The 26,713-nt window shown below is 33.8% G+C and overlaps 1 long non-coding RNA gene across 1 annotated transcript; it reads left to right on the top strand.

Moving 5' to 3' along the window:
• The first annotated feature begins 1,849 nt into the window (after positions 1–1,849).
• Positions 1,850–17,693, top strand: LOC124368815. The gene is made up of 6 exons (XR_006923008.1): positions 1,850–2,027; positions 7,891–8,011; positions 9,952–10,392; positions 11,456–11,848; positions 14,013–14,449; positions 17,509–17,693. It is a non-coding gene; the product is annotated as an uncharacterized LOC124368815 (long non-coding RNA).
• Positions 17,694–26,713: the final 9,020 nt, after the last annotated feature.

Genomic DNA, 26,713 nt, shown 5'->3' with positions numbered 1-26,713 from the left:
GAACTTTCTTTATAACTCCAAAGACACTTTACAAAATGTGAGATAGTGCACAACAAATAAAATGTCATAATCTCATCATATTTTGCATATAGGCTTAAAACAACGGTAAATATATTTTTTTACTATTGGAATATATTCAAATTAATAAGGCAAAAGCAACATATTATAATGTGGAGTCCTTAATTGGTAGTAAATAAATTAATAATTACGCTACAAAATCTGTAATAAGAGTTATGTAATAGCTGTAATAAACTAAGGGGATTAAAAAAGAAACTTGCGAGTAAATATTCAACCAAAAACATAATTATAAAAATATGACAAAATCAATGACAACTACCTGACTTAAATACCTAACATAGCACGTGACATCATTAATAAGTACAAAATTTTAATAACATCAAATTATTACGATCAAGTTTTAACTTATAGCAATAGCTCTCTGTCTGTTTGTTGGATATATCGAGAATGAAAAATAAGCTATAGACTTGAAATTGTGCATGCAACTTCAACCAAGCCTGATATGTGTCATGTGTCGTCTGGCGTACGCAATTATAATGCTGACCTGATCTATATTACATTGCAATTATGGAATAATTTTTAACTAATAGTAATGTAACCTACAAATTATATTTATTTGATTAAGGCAGTTGGAAAATGCAATGAACCAAATATAATGTTACAAAACAATTTTATTGGTTTACATTTTAATACAAAAGATGCAATTAAAAAACTCAACTTAATTGTTGATTTTGTATTTTGGAGACCCTGAAGATAATTTTTTAACTACTATGCTAAGAACACAAGTCTAGAATGTTTTGAAAAGTTTAAATGTTTTCAAGCATGAATGCTTACAATCACATTTTAGTAACTAAGAAAATTAAAACAGTACAATTAAATTGAGAATTCACTTGTAAACAAACAAATTTATAAATTTTGCGAGTAGGGCTCTTTTTAATCCTCCTGGATGTTTAATCCACCCTCGAATGTTTTCTAGCTACGCCACTGAATGTAAAGAGGTTACTTTGTTACATTAGACTTCCTTACGTCTTTTTGGGTCTTTCGATACTCCGTTGTATTGGTTTATTTGTATGTAGACAAGTTTACTTGCCTGTCATTAATTACGCTGTAAAATCAAGGTTTAATGAAATAAATTTATTTCCGATGCATCCTACAGCATCCAGCTTTGAAAATGTAATATATATGTATGTTGTACCAAATTACTGAAAGGTGTTTAACTCAGATTAGAAGCTAAAAACAGTGGTATATTTTAAGAGGTTTGTCAGATTAATTGCCTGCAACTTAATTGTGCTGCATCCAGCAACATCCAGCTTTGAAAATGTAATTTAAATATATGTATGCTGTACTAAACTACGGAAAGAGGTTTGAAAATACAGTGATACATTTTAATAGATTCGCCAGGTACTAAACTAAATTAAATTCAGAGGAGTACAGAGCGAGAACTCGCGGACTGCTCATTCCACTATTCCAATACACGGGCTATCTGTAGTTGGCAGGATGGGCCCCTCTATCACCACTCTTTCTCTCCGCCTGGCTTGATCGCCCCATTCTTTTACTGCATGAGGAGCTCGTGTAGGAATTATGTTGAGTGATATATGTTGTTAAAAGTCAACCTATTGACCACTGATTAACAAAAATTCCTAAGTCAATAACCATTATGTAACACTAACTTATGTTTGTTTGTATCTAATTATAGATCATCATAATCAACAATTCAATCTAAGGGTGAAGCAACCACAAAAGTGAACTACGAGGCTCCATGGATAAAAAGCCATAGCCTAAAAGAAGACAAAAGAAAAAAAAATTGAATAATATGCTACGCCACGCCTCGAAGAGCGGAAGCTGCGGAAGTGGAAGAGGAGATGAGATATGCGAAAGTATAGTGTAACGGTAACCTAATGAACAACGTTTCTATTAAAATAAGGTGTCAAAACTGAAGCTGAAATGAAAAGCCTCTATTACGGAAATATTATGGCTTTTACTGGAGAACTGGAGAAAAATGTTGTAAAGTATGTACAATTAACAGCTTAAGTAGTTTCTTGTTGCCGGTTGTACCAATAGTGCTTTACTTTACAACCACGTGGTTTTTCTAACCTCATTCTTATTTAGTGTAGGCTAATAACTTAGGACGGAGTAAGAACATCAATAGTGAGTGGGATTGTGTGTAAATAACAAGACTAATTACCATAGCTTTTAATTTTATTTTGTTAGAAGTAATTATATTATTATGTAACACAGTATTAAATATCAATTTTGTTGGGCTGAATCTGAATGTACTGCAACAGGTCTAGCCATGTTGGAAAATGATAACATAAAGGAAACAGAACAAGCTGTTAATTCTATAATTGGCAATTACACTATTAATGATCCAGAAATCAAACAAGAGGCTAAGGTCGATTTTAACCCCAGCCATTTTTCCATGGACTTGCCAGAAAGCCCATGGCGATAAGGGACCGTAGTGCAGAATTGAGGGAAAATACATATAGTTTTCTTATTTTTTAAGATAATTTTTAGGTTTTTGTTTTAAATTGTTTACAAATAAGTGTACTCTTAGATGTAATAGTTAAAAAAGTACTTTTACAGAATGATTTGTTTTTTTTTAGCGTATTTATACATAATTTTTTTTTTTTTTTAATAGTTTGGACATACATAAAGGGTAGAAAAAAATTGTAGCCCCTGAAAAAGGAAGCAATTTTGTTGTACACATATTTCTTACTACACACACACACAAAATTTGAAGAACTTTCCTTGATAAATGCAGGAGATATATCCAATTAATTGTATTGCTGCATAAGCACTTCTTCATATATTTCCAAATACACGTCAGTAGAAGTATACAGATATGTATACTTGTTTTTATCCTTTTGAAATAATAACAATTGTAAAATAACACAAAATAATTGTAATGGTTTGTAAGACTAAAACTTATTTAATTTTTCAAAAAAGTAAAAGAAATAATATTTACAATATATACATTTTATATAAACAACTCAATTCATTGTCTTCAAAAATAGCACATTCACCACTAATAATAGGGTACTTTGGGATTGTACCGACCACACCAGTATGAAGAACACAAAAATATAAATTTATAGAAACAAACATGATAGAACGAAAAAACAACTCTTTAATTACAAAATTACAAACTTACAAGCATTTCCAGGCATTGTGATCGGTATTGTTGTTGCTGTTATCTTATCTTTCTCGAGAATCCCGATTACGACAGGCCACGCGGCATCACATGATTTGCACGGTACATAATTGCCTTTCCATTACAATTCAATTTATATTTCTGATCAGATCCTCTAGAATTTGATATTTTACTGATAGGTACTATCTTGAGGGATGTTTTTCTTTCGTTGACATCAGCGCGAAGGCATGGCACTCGCATTTTGGGTGGCGGAGTGTGATCAAGAATAAAAACAAGTTTTGAGTGTTTTTTCAATAAAGAGTTTAGTTTTAGTTTGATCATGTTTGTTTTTATTGAATTTTTGTGTTTGGAGAAATGTAGAGGTAAAACACGGAAGTACAACAAAGCGACGCACCAGCTGAACGGGCGGCGAGACTCTGCAATCACGTTATCTACTAGACGCTCGACTTTGACCTCTGTCTGAGGATGGTGAGGGGTTTGCGATAAGACAATTCCTGTTTTATATTGACGAAATATTGTTCTACGCTAATCTAGTAATCAGTAGAAGCAAAATGTCAAATAACGATTCATGTCTGGGTGTGGTCGGTATAATCCCAACGTACCAATAATAGTGTTCATCAAAGTGTTTTCACTCACTGGTAACTTTTCTCTACGACGTTTACTCATGTTTTTTTTACTAATAATACAATAAATCACACGAAAAACAACCGCTTTCAATCACGCAAACTAATTGAGGTTATAAGTCAGCATACAACAATAATGCAACTGAAGTCGTCTGACAGCTGACATCGACAAATAAACTACGCTCAACGACGACGAAATACGATGCCAATTGGAAGGTTTATTGTTTTTGCATGTAGCCCGTTTCTTCACCGACTACTATACCGAAACTAATTGCATTTGGACATATTATTAGTCAGCTACATTAAATTCTCGAGACGTCCGGTATATCGGACGTTGGGCATTTTAGCTAGACCACCTCTGTCCGATATATCGGACGCCGGGGCTAAAAGGGTTAAATATCAATACTATCAAATACAACATTGAATCTATATTGGTATTCATCAGGGTGGCCACCTGACTGGGAATTTAACGAACTGGGGAAATATCCAGGAATCTTCCTGAGAACCGGAGAAATTTCTAAAACACTTTCCGTCTCCATGAACTTATAAAAAATCAAGACATAATTGGTAATTGTTACATTAACAGCCGGAGCGGCAAAATAGTGTTTCGCATTATTAACTTATTGGAATCGTCATACAGAACAAAACAATATAAGGTTTGGTGAGGTGGAAATGAGAATTAACAAAGTTTTTATAACATCAAAAATGGAACAATTGTTCAAGCGTGTAGCAATATTTCCATGTTCTACATCCACATCGGGCATCACGTGACCTTTTGTGACCATGATTCAACCTCGTGATGAGGTCATTGGATGCTGCGCCATCTTTGCAAACTTAAATGAAAAATAATACTGAAATGAGCAGAAAGAATTTTGATCAAAATGAACAATGTTTTTCTTAAATTTCGAGCTACAAATTAATTAGTTGTTATCGAGTTGAGACGAGTACCTCCGGCCAAGATATCAACGAAAGAAAAACATCCCTCTAGATAGTACCCATCAGTAAAATATCAAATTCTAGAGGGGCTGATGAGGAATATAAATTGAATTATAATGGAAAGGCAATTATGTACGGCGTAAAAAACGTAGTAAATCATGAATACCACTAATATAAATATATAAATGGACATTAATAGAGAACACTTACCATTAGTGTGTTCCACAGAATGTATGAAACTAAATAATCTCGTTTCGGTCGTAACGTAAACTCTTAACATACCCGACAAAACACTCCTACACACCAATTCACTACGATTGGTCGAACTAGTGGATGGTTGATCCATGATTGTCACTCACTCGATCCAAACTACAGTACACGATATCTAGTGAAGCACTGACTTCTGCCCCATAGCGCTCAGATAACAGATACGCTGTAAGTTCCAGCCACAGATAATATTTACAGACATCCAGACACAGCACACAAACAAAACATTAAGAACTTATCTATTTATATGTATATACCCTCTAAAATCATGTTATTGGCATTTGCACCCCCTAAACCATATATATTTTTTGTTCAGAAGGATGAGCAGAATATGTTGATAACGTCAAATTCGAGATTTGCCAGGTCGGCCTTTAATCTTATAGTTTCCACATAATTTGACAGCTCCTAGAATTGAGAACTGATTAATCTGAAAACATTGACTTTTTTATGTGACGTGGATTGTGAATGAAGATCGATATATGTTCACGAGCTTCATCTGAGGGTTACCTCCACTAGTGTAGTGGAGTATATTTTGGTTAGTTATACTTCCGTGCTGCGGCAAGCCACCCCTCCTCCTTAAAAAAACATGTAACAGTGTATTGGACAATTTAAAATCGGCTGACCGATCGTTCTAAATTTAGCACTAAACGAGCGGTGCGTATTAAATGGTAAAGTGGTAGTAACCGTGATACAAATGAGTTTTTTTGTGTTTAAAATATAAAATATTCAGTTGTCGAAGTGGGGTCTCCGGGTGTTGTCCAACTCTCATTCGTAAATGAAAAAGTCTTTTGACAAGGCGTGATAGATAGCTCAGGCCTAAAATGTACAGTATTTACCCTATAAACAGGGTTTGTTGCATAAATTATTGTGTTTGACGGAATATTATAGTTTCCTTCGATAAAACTGCTATTACAATATTTATTATTAATTGCATATCTTTACATTTTAATCAATGATAAGGCTAAAGGGCCAGGTTTGCAACTATGTGTCTTGCGATATAATGATAATAATTCTTACCTTTCTCTTTTTTAGAAGAAAAGAGAAGAAAGACACATCACTGTTTTTAGATGTATTCAAACAATTAGCATATGAACACTTTTTTCCTCCACCACTGATCATTATAAAGCATTCAAATTAATAACAGCATATATTAACTAAATCAATGATTCAAATAATAATTGATAACTCACTTCACATGAAGCTCTAAACATCGTGGTAGTATGAAAAACTATATCACATGGTAACATTCTAGAAATCTCAAAATCAAGTGATTATCGAGGAATGAATGTGAACAGTAGTAGACAATTTTTGCGTCTTGAGCATTCACGGCACCCTATCACAATTGGCGCTGGAAGCACTCTCTCGTGGCTGCAAAACTACCAGATTTCAGCATGCAGAGTTTAAATAAGAACCAACATTTTTAACATTGAAGAATGTGTGATGAGCAGGATGAAATTGACGAACACTTGCTCTTTGACTGTCCTACAATAGGAAGGGAGCGGTATGCCATCTTTGGTAGTATGGACAAGGGGGATGATTTTTGCCAGGAGGACCTGATAGGCTGTTTGTGGAACTGCTGAAATCATAGCCTGGTAGGCCTCATGGTGTGCTTCCGGGGTGCACAAAAGGCACTTGAGGCTTAAGTGCATGGCAATAGGCCGCCCCATTGAAGAAGAACATTGAGCCTACGCTTCTTATAGTGTACTATTAGAATAATAATATAATTAATATAGCGGATTTGACTTTGTCTATTGCTTGAGTTGCTTAATTACAGTAAAATTCTTATTTATTCATTGGTTACATTAAAATATGGTAACAGCTGACATTTATTGTGTTAGATATTAAGTTTAAGTATTTTCATTGTAAGTTGTTTTGCATGTATAGATTGTTAAAGTTTGTTCAGAGTGTTTATATCGATAAGTTAGCTGGTGTATTAGCTAATATCAATGGATATGTGGTATTTATTGGGGATAAAAATATAAATTTACTAAGTAATTCCAACAATGTAAATAGCGACTTCTATCTAATAGTCAAAATAGATTTTTATCTTTTGTTTACTTGCTGACTAGAATTACCATAAACGCTAAAACATGTATCTAACACATTTTTATTAGATGTAAAGATGTTGATGTTTTTAAAACTGACTGATTTGATATTGGTCTAACAGATCATTGTGTGTTAGGTCTCAAGAGTATTAACCCTTTCCACTCGTGAGTCGACGTCGTCCGACATTGCAATGACGTCAGCTTTACTTTATTTTTAGCCGGCCTACGATGTTTCCAATTGGTGCTGCGATCACACGTCATTCTCAGGAACTAATAAATGACAGCTGAACTACGATTGGTTGGCTGCTGATTTATTTTGCTTTGTCATTGTATTCAGGTTTCCTAACAAATTTTCAGACCCGTTCGCATTAGTGACTCGATATGCGTTACCAAGTACATCTTTTCTTTCTGATTCAGACGTTATTGCTGAATTACTTAATTAAGGGAAGGATCATCATCAAATAAACATACAAAAGCCAACAGTTATCTGTCAGTATAACAAATATATGGGTGGTGTGGACCAAGCAGACCACTATATTACTTCCTAAAAAGTTTCCCGTAAATCTCTGAAGTGGTGGAGAAAGCTATTTTTCTGGATGTTGGAAGTTGCAATTGTAAATAGCTTTCTCTTGTTCAACATGAATAAACAAAACCATGGAGAAAAAACAATTCAACACAGGAATTTCAGAGAAATCCTTATCACTGAACTTGTAGGCCATGTCCGTAACCCTATGAGTTTGAAGCGGGGTCATTCTTCTTCAGCAGAAAAAGAAGAAAGGCTAAACAAACACTCTCACTTTCTTGCAGCTCATCCAACAAAAAAAAAAACTAAAGACTGTGTTGTTTGTAGGAATAGAAATGTGGCAGGACGAAGAAAGGAAACATTTATTGTAAAACCCGTTCAAAAAAATCCTGGCTTCATCTTGCAGTGTTGTGAACGCATATCGTGCCAAAATATAAAACTTATTAGTGTAAGTATCAAATTTTATATCTCTATACTATAAATTAGAAATAAAATAAAATTATTATACAATATAATAATGTATATACTTCATTGACTTCCAGTTTGATAAAAATGGGTTTTTACTGAAAATATGCTAAAATAAATACGAGCTGAGGGGACAGACTGGTGAGAAAATTCAGAGCGGAAAGGGTTAAAAAAAGGAAATAATGTGGAGTTTTAAACAGTAGGCCTACAGAAAGTTTTACTGAAGCTAAAATTAATTTTAACTCATTTAATCCAAATTATTAACAGTTGATTTGTTAAATTATTTTTTCATAAACGATTTAAATGTTTTAATATTTTCACCAAGAAACTTGACCGATATATTTAATTAGAGTACTAAATTCAATTTTGAACACAAGTTGATTTGTTAAATTATTTTTTCATAAAGATTTAAATGTTTTAATATTTTCACCAAGAAACTTGACCGATATATTTAATTGGAGCACTAAATTCAATTTTGAACACAAGTTGATTTGTTAAATTATTTTTTCATAAAGATTTAAATGTTTTAATATTTTCACCAAGAAACTTGACCGATATATTTAATTGGAGCACTAAATTCAATTTTGAACACAAAAAGTTGTGTAAAGCGAAAGAGATTTGCCCTAGGATTATAACAAATTTATTAAATAAAATGAGTAATAGAAAACCGGTACAAAACCTACAAATTAAGGCCTTATGATGATGCTTTTAGGAATTAAAACCACAGATACTGCAACAACTTAAAAATGAAATAGCTTTAGTAAAGAATAACTTAAATAAAAAAAGAAACTGTAATAATGACATAGCACAACAGTGGCGCATAGTTTGCGAGCTGGCCGGGGGGAAGAAGAGTCAGAGTGTAGACAGGATAATGCTGAAGGCGGAGGGATGGTGTTCGAGGTGAGGTCAGTTGCAGACCATATCAACATTTATCATATCAGCTGACAAACACTTAAGACTAGCTACTCGCTCACCAGCATCATAGACCTGCTGCTTATAGTTGCCTTCTTAAAGTAAAGTTTGCCCCTTAAGAAGAAGGTAAAAAATGGCGATTGCAGTTTTACGATATGTACCTACAGTCTGTTTAACATAGTGTTATAACTAGGGTTGTTATAGGGATTTTTCCGTTCGCTTATGGCAATAAACTGAGTAACCTCTTATTGCACTTAGTACTAAAAGGACCTTTGCTCTGCTTCTGGAGTGATATCTTACAAATAGTTACATTGCTTGCGTTACTGTGTCACATATTAAAATGTCATGTGCTTGTACTCAATTTGTTTACAAATCTATTTGTTCTGATATTTCCTCAATTGAATCATAGTAACGTACCTGACCTGTGTAAAAATGTTCACTAACGCTCAGCTAATTAGTATAGTTTGTAAAATATTAATGCTACAATTAAAAGAAAATAAATAAAACCGTTGTAAAAATAGAGTCTTTTTACGCCTTATATTACAAATTGTCTTTTTTTACGCCTTATATTTACATAAACAAGTGACATTAAAGGTTTTATTGGAAGTTAAAATGATTATATGAATACTTTATTAATAAATGCTATATGGCGATACAAATTTCTAATAATTCTTTGAGTTTGAAGTATGAGGTGTTTTCATTAAAACTATTCTCTTTGTCTGTAAATTTTAGGTTAAACATAAATATTCATTGTAATATTTTGCATTCATATTGCATTCAAATATTTTATAAAAAAATGTTTTATAGGCTACATTTGGCAACTAAATATTTGGGATTGAAGTATGGGGGGTTTTCATTAAAACAAAGGAGGTAGGTTTCTCAGTTCAGCCGCTTTACATTGCGAATGGATGGTATTCCTCAACCTGTATATAATTAAGTATTCTCTTTGTCTGTAAGTTTCAGGTTACACATGAATATGCGTTGTGGACTATTCCTGTATTTCTTTTTCAGGTAATATAAAAGTCATCACAACCTTCATAGCCCATTAATTGATGGACACGCTTGCCGGATACATGTCTGTTCTAATGTTATCCGAAAATGAAGTGACCTGTAGACATGTACAATCTGGACAGGAGGAGTGAGGGGGAGGACATTGTGTTGTAGGACAGGACGAGGACTCAGGGTTACGATGAAAACTCATCAGCTCGTCATGGTCCTCGGAAGACAAGACGGAGACAGAGGAAAAAGTCATATTCCACCTGTTATAGAGATATTTCTCCTCCTGCTTCTCCTGTTCCACCTGATATTCCCTACTCTCCTAATCCCCTATATCCCACTTTGTATACAACAGTTCCCCTACTCACAGCACCCTCTTTCCCAACTATATCTATCTCCATACGAATATAACTTTCCTTCCCCGCCTTAACCACCACCACATCACTCACAGATAAGGTATATACAATATACGGTTTACATGTATTTATTCTTGTCTTTGATTATCAGAGTTTCTAATATTTTGAATTAACAGTTTATTTTTGAATAGGGATATAAAATTTACTGCAATGCTATCGTGAATCTCTTAGCACTTTATCATTAAAAGATATACAAAGACATAATATAAATACACAATTTTAGGGATATAAATATTTGACTAATTTTAATTCCTTTATTTACTTGGCCTACCTTGACTTTGGGCAATAGGCTACAACACACATTTATCAAATTTCTATAACTGCCAATAAAACACGTACTACTGCTTCAATTTTACCATAGAAGATTAATAATAATATTAGCTGATTATAAGGACTTATTTCGTGTCCTTGTTCCGATGTTTCCTCAATTCCATCATGTCAATAACATCATATAAATAAAGTGACATTAAAGGTTTTATTGGAATTTCATTTCATTCATTACTTTGTTAATTCCTGAGTAAAACAAAAATTAAAATTTTGTTAGAAATTATGTAAAGACAAAAGTACATGTATTATGTTGCCTTATTTATTAGTAAATATTTTATTTTCTTCAGTTTGGACTTACCTTTATACTCTTTTGGCCAATCACTATCCCTTAAATATCTTCATCCTTGCTCGGTTAGTGTTCAGATGAGTCATCTAAATTTTAACAAATGTCTAATTCATTGCCATTCCAATCATTGCAATTTTATTTAATGTTTTAGATAAAATCAATTACTGATATTATTAATCTTTATTTTGTAGAGAACCCTAAAATGTGGACTTTGCCGAGGAGGCAGACCAATTATACAATTTTACAGAAAGAATGAATATATGAATACTTTATTAAAAAATGTTATATAGCCTACATTTGCCACATGATTCTTCGGGATCGAAGTATGGGGGGTTTTCCATTAAAACAAGCAAGGTTTTCTCAGTTCAGCCGCTATACATTGTGAATGGGTTGTATTCCTCAACCTGTATATATCTTAATTATTCTCTTTGTCTGTAAATTTTAGGTTAAACATAAATATGCATTGTAGACTAATTCCTTCCTTTTTCAGGTAAAATAAAAGTCATCAACCTTTTATTGATGATGGAACATCCTGGATACTTGTCAGATTGTACCGATATATTATTAACTCTAAAAAGTACTGACATCCTACCACGTGATGCTAGCATGGATGCCTCAGCATTAATGTACCGATATATTATTAACTCTAAAAAGTACTGACATCCTACCACGTGATGAGTTTGCTAAAGCAATAAAAAAGGCCGAAGCAGATTTTGGTGTTCTGGCTGTAATGCAGGTGTGCACAGGGAATGTTTTCACTTATTAGAACATTTCTGGAGACCCCTTAGGCCTGAGAGAAAAAGCACAAAGCAGAGACTCCCAAGTAAACCATGGATGCCTCAGCATTAATGCCTTTTTACAGTACTTTTTGGGGTAGCCATAGGTATGTAGAAATTCTGTAATACTTTGTTATCCGCATTGTCATTTATATCACATTCCTCCCTATTACCACAGCAGTTTTTTTATTTTATCAGTGCCTTATAAAAAATAATTGGCAAAGCTATCCACAATTTCTTTGTTGCTCATGGGTTTTCCCATAGCCACCTCAATTGTTTTATCAATATTATTTTTAGTTTTTCTTCCCAAAAGATAATTTATGTTTTCCTAAACCTTCCTGGAATTGTTTTTGTTGACTTCGAATAAATGCTGGTAGTACCTGTTTTTTCTATACTTTATTTTATTATTCAATCTATTTCTTAAATTCTTGTACACATCTCGGAATCTGATGTTAAAGGGGCCCCTTTTCCATTGTCTAAATATTCTGTCCCTTTCTTTTATTAAGTTTATTAGTTCCTGATTCATCCATTCCTTCAGTGGCGTCCTTACGTGTTATCTACCTTGCTTACCAATCCTCCCACCTGTCCTATTTATGGTAATAGTACTTCTGTCATACATGCTAATGTATTTATTTATTACTTTCTCGAATCCTGCATTTCCACTAAATTTTTCTTCTAGATCCCAATTTTCTTTCTCTATGAGTTTCTTTAGCAGTGGTTCTTTTATTATTTTAATTTTTTTCAACCTCAGTGTCTCCTTTTCCTCCTCCCAATAGCTCTATTCAGGCAACTATGTATAGGGTAATGGTCAGAAATTTTGGTTTTAACTATACCAGTGTAGATGTTTTTAATAGACATATGCATATTATAATAAATGTGGTCTATGCATAATCTTACTACACTACCCAGGCGTATTTCCTCACTAGTGTAGTCCCATATACCCCTTTCTGCTAATGCTACCTCATAACTCAATACATTTATAACACTTTTGTTCTTCAGATTTATAATGGTATCCCCTATTAGTATCAAATTTTCGAGTGTGTGCAGTTTCGTGAGGGCATAAGTTAGCTCTTTGATGGCCTAGAGGAGGTGGGAGGTCTGTACACTGCATGACTAATAAACTTGTAAGGTTCTTGCGACCCCGCTATACTCAATTCTCCAGTAATGTGTTCGTAAGTGCTTATGTTATCAACTGTGATTTGTGAAAACTGAAGCGTCAGGTCATTGACAAACATAACAATCCCCCCTTCTCCTTGTTTTCTCTAAGTTTTGACACTTTAGTGTAGGATGGCAAATTAAATAAAGCTAACTCATGAGAGTCACATGACACTTCAGATAAGATAATCAGATCAAACTTAGGCCTACTATTTTTAGATAAAAGTTGTAATTTGAGTGCGTCCCAGTGTTTATTCAGAGATTGATGTTTAGATAAAGCAGGTCAATATCCTTTCTACATGAAACTAGCTTTCAAAGAAGTGAAACAAACCCAACCTTACATCCAAAGTGGACACTCAAAAAGCGATGGTTGGTAAAACAAGAAACCCCCTACACTTCTTTCAGTCTGTAAGTCGTCAACATTACACGAGTTCAGCAAAGAAGACTGTTCAAGGCATGCCCCTTATGGCCACACTAGAACCTCATCCAAATGTATGTTTTGTTTTCCACCCGGCGAACAATAGCTTGACTAATGGATGTTCTTAAGATGTAACCATTGCACTCTGAAAAAACTATAATAGCTGAGATTAATTAGATGCTATAATAATAAGGCGCATGAAAAGCCTTCATTTGGGTAAAAAAGTTAATTTATCTAAAGCTAAAACTAATAGTTTATAAACAAAGTATGCAATCTTTTACGGATAGCAAGTAAATTTAAAAAAAATGTCTAATTCATTGCCATTCCAATCATTGTAATTTTTTAAACAATTTAGATAGGTAAAAAAAAAAAAAAAAATACATTACTTAACCTATTACTGATATAATGAGGCCTTTGCCGAAGAGGCAAACCAATTACACAATTTGACAGAAAGAATGTATATATGAATACTTTATTAAAAAATGTTATATAGGCTACATTTGGCAAATAATTCTTTGGGATCGAAGTATGGGGGGTTTTCCTTAAAAGTAATAGGTAGGTTTCTCAGTTCAGCCGCTATACATGTGAATGGGTTGTATTCCTCACCCTGTACATATCTTATCTATTCTCTTTGTCTGTAAATTTTAGGTTAAACATAAATATGCATTGTGGACTAATTCCTGTTCTTCTTTTTTTAGGTAATAAAAGGAATCAACTTGTATAGCCCATTTATTGACGATGGACATGCTGGATACATGTCTGTCCGCACGATATTTCGAAAATGAAGTGACCTAAACACATGTACAATCTGGACAGGAGGAGTGAGGAGGAGGACATTGTGTTGTAGGACAGGACGAGGACTCAGGGTTACGATGAAAACTCATCAGCTCGTCATGGTCCTTGGAAGACAAGACGGAGACAGAGGAAAAACAGTCATCTTCCACCTGTTATAGAGATATTTTTCCTCCTGCTTCTCCTGTCCTGTGATCTGACCCAACTCTCCTGCTCCCCTATATCCCACTTCGTCTCAATAGTTCCCTTACTCACAGCACCCCCTTTCCCAATTATATCTATTCCCATATGAATATAACTTTCCTTCTCCGCCTCAACCACCACCACATCACACACAGATAAGGTATATACAATATACGGTTTACATGTATTTATTCTTATCTCTGATTATCGGAGTTTCTAATATTTTGAATTACAGTTTATCTTTGAATAGGAATATGAAATTTACTGCAATGCCATCGTGAATCTCTTAGCACTAAACATTAATAAAATATACAAAGACGTATAATAAATATACAATTTTAGGGATTTAAATATTTGAATAATTTAATTAGCTTCAAGGAACTTGGATGGGATAGGTTTGTGTATTAACTATTGAGTTACAAAATGTGCTCTTGGACAGTGCCATTAATATTTACTAATCTGCTGAAACACAGACATTTGATTAATATTATTTTCACTCATAACTCTAGATCTAAAAACACCCGTTCAAGAACTACAGTGTGAGTACGATCCCATGTTAAAAGAAACCGGTGGGTCGGACAGTTGGTCCCAGAACGTGGACTGAGTGTCCGCCCTTATGAAGAAGGTAAAAAATGGCCATTGCAGTTTTACGATATGTACCTACAGTCTGTTTAACATAGTGTTATAACTAGGGTTGTTATAGGGATTTTTCCGTTCGCTTATGGCAATAAACTGAGTAACCTCTTATTGCACTTAGTACTAAAAGGACCTTTGTGCTGCTTCTGGAGTGATATCTTACAAATATTTACATTGCTTGCATTACTGTGTCACGTGTTAAAATGTCATGTGCTTGTACTCAATTTGTTTACAAATTCATTTGTTTTGATGTTTGCTCAATTCCATCAAATTAATGCATATGACCAATGTAAAAATGTTCACTAACGCTCAGGTAATTAGAATAATTTGCAAGATATTAATGTTACAATTAACTAAAAATAATAAAACAGTTTTAAAAGTATTCTTTTTACGCCTTATATTAAAAATAGTCTTATTACACCTTATATTGACATAAACAAGTGACATTAAGGTTTTTATTGGAATTTCTTTTCAGTGCATTAATTCCTGAGTAAAACCATAATTAAAATTGTGATAGAAATTGTGTAAAGACACAAGTACATGTATTATGTTGTCTTATTTATTAGTAAATATTTTATTTTCTTCAGTATAGACTTACCTTTATAGTCTTTTGGCCGATCACTATCCCTTAACCTGTTGACGAGTGCACACGGCATTTGCCGTGCCGCTATGACGGTCCATACCGAGTGCCTCAGTGACCAGTGACAGACATTTAGGGAGTAAAAGAAAAAAAACTTTTAAATGCTAATAAACTTGTTTATTATAGTTTAAGTGTTTATAAAAATACATTGTAGATTGTTAAAAGCAATAATTTGGTTTAAAAACTTTGCTAGTGTGTGATACTGCTCAAAACAAGGATATATACAAAGGGTGATTCTTTGTAGAATTTATTAGTTTCTGTAGCAATATGATTCACCAGATAATAATAAAAAAATTTATAGAAAGCGTCAACCTCTTTCCATTCATTGCCTACAATCACGTCTGAAATAATTATTCCTGATTTTTAAGAGTCAAATTGCAAATTTCGAGAATGATATTCGCCATTATGCTCCCATTTACAAATAAAGCATGCTGTGACTGGTCAGTTTGTATAAAGAGCTTGCAGGAACGCTATCATCGTTATGATTGTCAAATTGGCCTTGTGTACTTCCAGTTAAGTTTGCAGTAGAAGGTGAAACGTTGTCAAATAAGTCTGTAGCTTCATTTTCAGAGTCACTGTCAGTATACTCTTCATCCGACTCAAACACATCACCTTCACTTATGTCTCTATACAGTTCACATCTAATTTCATCACTTCTGTCAATAAATTCCATGATGCAACTTTAGACGAACACGGTATTTACAAAAACAAGTAACATTTACTCTTACAATAGCGCAATGGTGGTGATTGTACAGTAACCTATAACACGCAGGCTAAAAGCGCGCCAAAGTTCTTAACCTGAATGAAAACGTAAAATAGTTTTAAAAGTTCTCACCAGGTGCCACCACGATACAGGACTAGCAACACTGTAAAGCGGCACTATTAGGAACAATTGAAAAGTTCTAAAAATCTCCGCTAGACGTCACAGTAAGTCAGTGAGAACAAACTGACAATTATTAGTCTGCAACGGAAAATGCCGTGCTCACTCATATGGGACCAAACGGCAAATGCTGTGCGCACTCATTTGCGTATGTTTTGTGGCACTCGTCAACAGGTTAAATATGAAGATCCTTGCTCGGTTAGTGTTCAGGTGAGTCATGAAACTAGCTTTTGAAGAAGTGAAACAAACCCAACCTCACATCTGAAGTGGACTCTCAAACAGCGATGGTGGGTAAAAGAAGAAACTCTTCACACTCTTTTTAGTCTGTAAGTCTTCAACATTACACAAGTTCAGCAAAGAAGACTGTTGCTGAACAGTCTCATGGCCCTTATGGCCTAACACTAGAGCCTAATCGAAATACATGTTATGTTACCACCCAGAGAACAATAGGTTGATTAAAGGATGTTTTTAAGATGTAACCATTGCATTCTGAAAAAACTATAATAGATGATATAAATAAGAAACATGAAAAGCCAAACATTTGGGTAAAATAGTTCACTTATCTAACGCCAACAGGACTAACAGTTCATATACACGAAGTGAGCAATCTTTTACATATATCAAGCAAATTTTGAAAAATATACAATCATTGCAATGCTATTTAATGTTTTAGATAAGTAAACAAACAGAAACAGTACATTACTTAACCTGTTACTATATCTATTATATCTATGATATTATTAAAGTTAATTTTGTAGTGTACCAAAAAATGGGGCCTTTACCTAGGGGGCAAACGAATTATACAATTTGACAGAAAGAATGATTATATAAATAATATATTAAACAATGTTATATAGGATATATTTGGCAAATAATTCTTTGGGATTGAAGTATGGCCAGTTTTCAATACAACGAAGAAGGTAGGTTTCTCAGTTCAGCCGCTATACATTGTGAATGGGTGGTATTCCTCAACCTGTATATATCTTAATTATTCTCTTTGACTGTAAATTTTAGGTTGCACATAAATATGCATTGTGGACTAATTCCTGTATTTCTTTTTCAGGTAATGAAAGGAATCAACCTGTATAGCCCATTTATTGATGATGGACACAACATGCTGGATACTTGTCAGATTGTACCGATATATTATTAACTCTAAAAAGTACTGACATCCTACCACGTGGTGTGTACCATGGATCCCTCAGCATTAATGCCTTTTTACAATACTTTTCGGGGTAGCCATAGGTATGTAGAAATTCTGTAATACACTGTTATCCACATTGTCATTTATATCACATTTGTCCCTATTACCATAGCAGTTTTTTATTTTATCAATGCCTTCTAAAAAATAATTGGCAAAGCTATCTACAATTTCTTTGTTACTCATGGTATTTCCCATAGCCACTTCAATTGTTTTATGGTCTATGCATAATATTTTTATACTACCCAGGCGTATTTCCTCACTAGTGTAGTCCCATATACCCCTTTCTGCTAATGCTACCTCATAACTCAATACATTTATAACACTTTTGTTCTTCAGATTTATAATGGTATCCCCTATTAGTATCAAATTTTCGAGTGTGTGCAGTTTCGTGAGGGCATAAGTTAGCTCTTTGATGGCCTGTTGGAGTGGAAAACCACTAGAGGAGGTGGGAGGTCTGTACACTGCATGAATAATAAACTTGTAAGGTTCTTGCGACCCCGCTATACTCAATTCTCCAGTAATGTGTTCGTAAGTGCTTATGTTATCAACTGTGATTTGTGAAAACTGAAGCGTCAGGTCATTGATAAACATAACAATCCCCCCTCCCCCTTGTTTTCTCTTAGTTTTGACACTTTAGTGTAGGATGGCAAACTAAATAAAGCTAACTCATGAGTCACATGACACTTCAGATAAGATAATCAGATCAAACTTAGGCCTACTATTTTTAGATAAAAGTTGTAATTTGAGACAATAGACAATAGACAAATATTTATTGTACAATACGTTTTCTGGTATCACAATGTAATAAAAACTGGTACATAGTCAATGATTAAAAACTACATAACTAAACTTATTCTAAAACATTATTTTCATACTTATAAAAAAATAACTTTTGACACATTGATCTATAAAACATAAAAAAGAAACATTGATTAAATCTAAGGCTAAACCTATTGTAGATCTTTTGAAGATATATTTTTACTATTCGTTATCATCATAAACCATCTTCAAAGAATTCATTTATACTATATAATATGTTTTTTGACAAAGTACTTCTTTTAATTTTTTAGTAAATGTAGATAAGGGAAGTTTTTTATATGCCTGTGGAATATTATTATATAATTTCAAACCTAGATAAAGAGGACTAGTTTCAAATTTCTTTAGTTTATGTGCCGGATATTGAAACAAATTACAATTTCTTGTGTGGTATCTATGATTAAATTTGTATTTTTCAAATTGATCAGGATTCTTATGTACTAATTTAAGCATTTCAAAAATGTATATACATGGCAAAGTAAGGATGTTAAATTTTTTAAATAACGGTTTACATGTTGTTCTTGAGTTGCAATGACCTATTGTTCTAATAATTGACTTTTGACTAATAAAGAGTTTTTGCACATCTGAGCAGTTACCCCACAAAGTAATTCCATAACTCAACATCGAGTATACATGGGCATAATATACAGCTAAACCAACTTCCAAAGATGTTATTCGAACTAGTATACTCAAAGCATATCTGGTTGAATTAAGTTTCTTATTTAACATATTGATATGGTTGGAAAAATTTAATTTAGTGTCTAAATGTATGCCTAAAAATTTTACTACGTGTGTATTATTACTAAACCCTTTACAAAAATTATCATTTCTTAATTTAAAGCGTAATGTATTAGTCTTGTCTCGATTTAACAACAGACCGTGAGTAAGGAAAATTTTGTGAAGTTTGTCAATGACATCTTTGGTGTAAAGTTCTAAGTCACTTAACATTTTCCGTCTAATTAAAGCAGTTGTATCATCTGCATATAAAAAGAGGCTACAAACTTCTTTAGGAAGGTAATTTGGCAGGTCATTGACATAGATAATGAATAACAATGGGCCTAATATTGACCCTTGGGGTACACCATGTTTTACATCTGCCCAATTAGAATAATATTTTCCTGATTTATTAGTAATAACTGTCCTCTGTTTACGGTTAAATAAATAAGAATATAATAGTGTAAGAGCTGTGCCTTTGACACCCATTCTTCTTAACTTTGTCAGCAAAAGTGTGTGGTTTACACAATCAAAAGCCTTAGATAAGTCACAGAAAACTCCTGCAGTGTAACTTGACTCATCCAAGGCTTCAATGGTACTGTTTACGAAAGAGAAAAGAGCTGCTTGTGTACTAGAATTTTTTCTAAAGCCATACTGCTCTTTACATAATTTGTTTGTACAGTGCGTCCCAGTGTTTATTCAGAGATTGATGTTTAGATAAAGCAGGTCAATATCCTTTCTACATGAAAATAGCTTTCAAAGAAGTGAAACAAACCCAACCTTACAAAAATCCGAAGTGGACACTCAAAGAGCGATGGTTAGTAAAACAAGAAACCCCCCACACTTCTTTCAGTTTGTAAGTCGTCAACATTACACGAGTTCAGCAAAGAAGACTGTTCAAGGCATGGCCCTTATGGCCTAAACACTAGAGCCTCATCCAAATGTATGTTTTATTTTCCACCCGGCAAACAATAGGTTGACTAATGGATGTTCTTAAGATGTAACCATTGCACTCTGAAAAAACTATAATAGCTGATATTAATTAGATGCTATATGAATAAGGCACATGAAAAGCCTTCATTTGGGTAAAAAAGTTAATTTATCTAAAGCCAAAACTAATAGTTTATAAACAAAGTATGCAATCTTTTACGGATAGCAAGCAAATTTAAAAAAAAAGCCTTATTCATTGCAATTCCAATCATTGTAATTTTTTTAATGTTTTAGATACGTAAACAAAAAAAAATACATTACTTAACCTTTTACTGATATAATGAGGCCTTTGCAGAGGAGGCAAACCAATTACACAATTTGACAGAAAGAATGTATATATGAATACTTTATTAAAAAATGTTATATAGGCTACATTTGGCAAATAATTCTTTGGGATCGAAGTATGGGGGGTTTTCCTTAAAAGAAATAGGTAGGTTTCTCAGTTCAGCCGCTATACATGTGAATGGGTTGTATTCCTCACCCTGTATATATCTTATATATTCTCTTTGTCTGTAAATTTTAGGTTAAACATAAATATGCATTGTGGACTAATTCCTGTTCTTCTTTTTTTAGGTAATAAAAGGAATCAACTTGTATAGCCCATTTATTGATGATGGACACAAAATGCTGGATACATGTCTGTCCGCACGATATTTCGAAAATGAAGTGACCTAAACACATGTACAATCTGGACAGGAGGAGTGAGGAGGAGGACATTGTGTTGTAGGACAGGACGAGGACTCAGGGTTACGATGAAAACTCATCAGCTCGTCATGGTCCTCGGAAGACAAGACGGAGACAGAGGAAAAACAGTCATCTTCCACCTGTTATAGAGATATTTTTCCTCCTGCTTCTCCTGTCCTGTGATATGACCCAACTCTCCTGCTCCCCTATATCCCACTTCGTCTCAATAGTTCCCTTACTCACAGCACCCCCTTTCCCAACTATATCTATTCCCATATGAATATAACTTTCCTTCTCCGCCTCAACCACCACCACATCACACACAGATAAGGTATATACAATATATGGTTTACATGTATGTGAAGAACACCTGATCGCAAAACATTTGAAGCTTTGGAGAGACGACTTAGAGAAACTGGTAACTTTAAACCGAAGCGAATAGATACTGGTCGTCAACGTAGCGCAAGGAACTATAATAAAGAACAAGCAATAATAAATACTGTAGAATTGAATGAATGAAAAAGTGTTTTTATTTTTGACCAAAATATATAGTACAATACATACAATAAAAAAACACTACATCTACAATGGCTTGAATGCTGTCTGTAGTGGTTAGCAGGAATGATACTGTACTAATCTAAGAATAACAAAAGTCAAGTTAAATGGCAATAATAATTTAAAATTATAAATCAACACACTGGGACACTTTTCCAAAAACTGAATAAGGCTAACTTAAAATTATTTAATTTCTCAATTTTAAACTAATCACAACTTTTTTCAATAAAACAGCACACACGCATACACATTTTACACAATTTACACATTACACACGCAAAAAAAAAAAAAATGCTGTAGAATTATCACCAACCACAAGCACCAGACGATTATCAGTTTATCAGCACGATATTTCGAAAATGAACTGACCTGGAGACATGTACAATCTGGACAGGAGGAGTGAGGAGGAGGACATTGTGTTGTAGGACAGGACGAGGACTCAGGGTTACGATGAAAACTCATTAGCTCGTCATGGTCCTCGGAAGACAAGACGGAGACAGAGGAAAAACAGTCATCTTCCACCTGTTATAGAGATATTTCTCCTCCTGCTTCTCCTGTCCCTTCTGATCATCCCACCTCTCCTGCCCCCTGTATCCCACTTCCTCTACAACAGTTCTCTTACTCACAGCACCCTCTTTCCCAACTATATCTATCACCATATGAGTATAACTTTCCTTCCCACCATCGACCACTACATCCACCTTTCTCTTTTCTCCAAACTTGAAATCTGTCCTCCCAACCAATTATTGTATTTTATTTAGTATTATTATTTCATTTAGAGTTGTTATTTTTAGTTTAATTATATTTAGTATATTTTTTAGTATAATTATATTTAGTATTATGTTTATTATTAATATTTTTAGTATAATTATGTTAAGTATTCTGTATTTATATTTTTATATATATTGATATTGCTTTGAATAAACTTCTATTGTTCTTAAAATGCGTATTATTTTGATTTTCTCATAAAAAAAAATCAGGTGAAATTAAATTGGGTGTAACAATTTATGTTATGTTAATCTAAGATTTCGAAATTATTAGAATCCTTATTAATTCCTCAGCAGTACATGAAATTGGAAGTATTATTTGTCATTATATATTGTATATTTTATACTTTCACCTAGTTTGTGTCTTGAAGGACCTTTTTTATTTTTGAGAAAAAAGTCAATTTGCCTGTCTTCGTGCAAATTTAATATTACAAACTCATTGGTAGCCTAATAAAACATTTCTCAGTGCATAAAACAGGAAGTATATGTATACTATTATGTAGTGTATGTTGTATACTTACACGTGGTATATGTGTCTTCTTAGAGCCATTTTGTATTTTTAGGATAAGTTGTGACTGATGGGCAATAAGCAAAACAAATTTTAAATGAGTGGATGTTGACAGCAAATTGGTGGGCGGTTACAGTTCACTTCCATAACATAGTCTCGTCACTACTGGTAAAACTTACCATGTGTAATCGTTAATAAATTTAATAGGGAAAAGATCTAATAACTTAACATTGGATTAAATTCAAATAATCAAATTATGACAATTACTAAGGAAATTTGTGGTTGATAAACAGAGATATTGAATTTTAAACGTATTTGCGTGGGTCCGAGATTGAAGGACCTTCTTACATTGTCCCCCGCTCTTGACCTACATCTTTTTCCTTTCTTGATTGGCAACCTACCTTCTTAGTTCTTGGTGAAGTGAAGAACCAAAGTGTGTTCATTTTATATAACTTATGTTAGAAATGAATTGATAAATGTTGAAATAACTTGTAATATTGGTGAAATTGAGCGACCATGTTTTATACTAATCTTAAGAGAATTGAAACGCAAGTTGCTAAAATTTAATTAAAGTGTTTCTTTTGTCAAAGTTGATCAAAGTTTTTGTTCAACTCAAAAGTGATCCAAAGAAGAATTGAACAATCATTTAATATAAAGAACAAATTTCGACAGACAAATCGAATATTTTCAATAAGCAGCAATATTGTTGAGACGAGTATATTCATAAACTGTAATTGAAAACAAATTTTACACACAAATTTCAAGCTGAATAAGTGCATTTAGAATTCAACTGGACTTTTGCCTGTGATAAAATTAATTTACATCACAGTGAATAACATGAACATTCATGTTAAATTACAGAGAGATATGGTATCAAATATTAGTCAAGATATCTATTTAGGACATTGGACATTGACAAATTCTCACCATTTCAAATTGACATTCAACGACATCCCACAATTTCACACCCGTTACAAATCGGCTTCACCAATGTGTAAGGAATTTACTCTTGCAAATTGACAATCACCAACATATAATATACTCGTACATCTCATACTCTTTCAAATTGACACAAACAACGTGGAACATTATCTCAACCACTATCATACTGGCTCCATCTACCTGGGGCTAGATAACAATATCACTTCAGACCCTTTTAAAGTTACATTTTTCCTTCTACATGCAAATCTGTGATTGTGAACTCATTGGTAGTGTAATAAAAAATTTCTCAGCACATAAAAGCAGAAGTATTATATGATATTGTGTAGTGTATATTATATACTTTGCATGAAAAAAATTTCGCAAAATTAGAAACTTTTATTAACAGATTTGACTAGTCGCAATCAAGATTTCATTTTGATGGGCGATTTCAACATTGACGCTTTGGACAGCATTCATCCTTCCACTGTTCGACTTGCTGATCTATTAAGATCATTCTATCTTAAGCTGCTAGTGAAATCACCCACATGATTGCCGATTGACCTACATCATCGGCAATTGACATTATCACGAATCTTCCAAATGTCGCAGTGTCTGTGGTTAATACAGCAATATCAGACCACTATGACCAAGAAGCCGTAATAAGTGGAGATAAGCTTGAAAGGGAGCCCAAAATTTCAAAAACAGTAAAGAGACACTAGGCCAGTAAATATAGCTCTCCTCAACAAATTTGTCAAAAGAAAATTAGACTTTTATGAAGTCTTCACATAATATAGAGCAGCAATTTAAAATGTTTAATGATTGTCTAAATTTTTACCTTGCCATTTGCTGCCCAACTAAAAACAGTTTGCCGAAAAAAGGCAAACAACAATTGTATCACTAAAGGAATTCTGGTTTCGAGAGAAAGACTGAAGTTTTTATCCGAAATAAACAGAACTACTGAAAATGAATATTTCAACATTTATTTCTGCAATTATAAAAAAAATGTACAGAAAAGTTATCCAAGCTGTGAAAGCATATGATGCCTCTAAGAAAATCCTCTCTTCAAGAAATGTTTCTAACAGTATGGGACATCATCAACAATAAAACCCAAATGTCACAACAAATCAAACTCAATATTGGGGATAGCCTGGTGCAGGACGGGGCGGAGGTTGACCAGGAGTTAAACAGATTTTTCGCGTCTGTTGCTTGTGGGCGAGGTCCCCTCCCGTCTGAACCCAAAGTTGTCCCCACACAAAGATAGAGTCCAGCAGCATCTATGGTGTTGACTCCTGTCCGTGAGGAAGAGCTCGACCGAATTATCCAACAGCTCCCAGCCAAAAAATCAAATAACCTAAATTTGATGTCGATGTGGCTCATAAAGAAATGCTCCAAGCATATTATGAGCCCTTTAAGGGAGTTAGTCAATTTATCCTTTAAAACAGGATTTTTCCTTCTCTCCTAAAATCGCTAAAGTCAATCCAATTTAAAAAAAGATAATCCAATGTCAATTAACAATTATCGGCCTGTCTCAATTTTACCTCTTCTGAGCAAAATTTTGGAAAAACTATTTTTAATAAGAATGCTTCAGTTTTTAAATTAACACAACCAGCTTTCAAAGGACCAATTTGGTTTTAAAAAGGGCAACTCGACAATAGAAGCAGTTGTGAGTCTGGTCGACATGGTTGTGGAGGGAATAGAACGTCGAAATTCCACAACTGGTGTGTTTCTCGACCTTACTAAAGCATTCAATTGCGTATACCACACCAAACTGCTTGACAAATTGGAATCCCATGGCATTAGAAGCGTGCCCCTATCGTGGCTTAGTTCATTTCTAAGTCATTGATCATAAGTTGTTCAGATTTCAAACTCAATTGAAATGAGCTATGGGGTTCCTCAAGGCTTTATTCTCAGTCCAATCCTTTTCTTAGTCTATGTCAATGACATAGGATCGTCACTTCTGCATGGAAAACTTGAGCAGTATGCTGATGACACAACCATCTGCTTCAGTGGAAATTCAAAGACGGCTGTGGAACAACAGGCATTTGTTGACCTCAACAACTGTGTCCAGTACTTTCAAAGCCTCAATCTGACAACAAATTCTTCTAAATCAAATTTTTTGAATTTTTCATTGCGCTCTTTAGAATCGGAAAAAACGGACCGGGCATCATGCTAGCAGATTCTACGCTAGAAAAAGTCTATGTCTCGAAGTTCCTTGGTATACACCTAGATCGAGGGTTGACATGGAATACACACATCGATTTGGTTTGCGCAAAATTGTTTTCAGGCGTTTATGTTTTGAGTACCCTCACCAAATATTGCCTTAATCAAGTACTGATGATGGCGTATTATGGTCTGATTTATTTTGTGGGGGAAGTGCGCAAACAATCAGTTTTTAAGAGAGTTCAAATTGCAAAAGAAAGCGATTCGAATAATCACAAAAATAATTTTCAGAGAATCCTGCAAACAAGCTTTCAAACAATTGCAACTGATGACCCTGCTGAGTACCTACATTTTGCTAATAATTTTATTCTGTAAGTCAAGATGTGCCCTGATAAGGGGCCGAGACATACATGAGTATGAGACTAGAGGCATAGACAGCTACCGAACTGAAAGACACAGAACGGTTGCTTATGAGCACCTGACTTCACAGGCTGGTGTTCATTTAATCAACAGATTGCCACATTCCATCAAAAGTGCCCCAATGCCCAAAGCATTAAAAATTCGCCTCAAACGCTTTTTACCATCAAAGGCATTTTATAATGTCGGCAAATTTATGGCACACAACTGGGAGACCGATCATTTACAAGACTGACCCCGACGTTGGAAGTGGATAGAATCGGCGTATGAATGAGACTGAAAGAATGCAAAAACTGTATGTAAGAATGGATATTGCGGTATAAATGACAAATTAAATTTCTAGACGTTTGCTATACATGTTAACATGTTTTCGCAAAAAACAATTTGACTTTGATTTTATTATATATATATATATATATATATATATATATATATATATATATATATATATATATATATATATATATAAATAAATATGTCTGTGTATCTTAACTGGAGCTGTTTTGTTTTTTTAGAAAAAATTCAAGTTTTG

This window comes from Homalodisca vitripennis, chromosome X, assembly GCF_021130785.1.
Source record: "Homalodisca vitripennis isolate AUS2020 chromosome X, UT_GWSS_2.1, whole genome shotgun sequence".
Classification (NCBI taxonomy): domain Eukaryota; kingdom Metazoa; phylum Arthropoda; class Insecta; order Hemiptera; family Cicadellidae; genus Homalodisca; species Homalodisca vitripennis.
The sequence above is the reverse complement of the archived record's forward strand: the minus strand, read 5'-3'. Positions and strand labels throughout refer to the sequence as shown.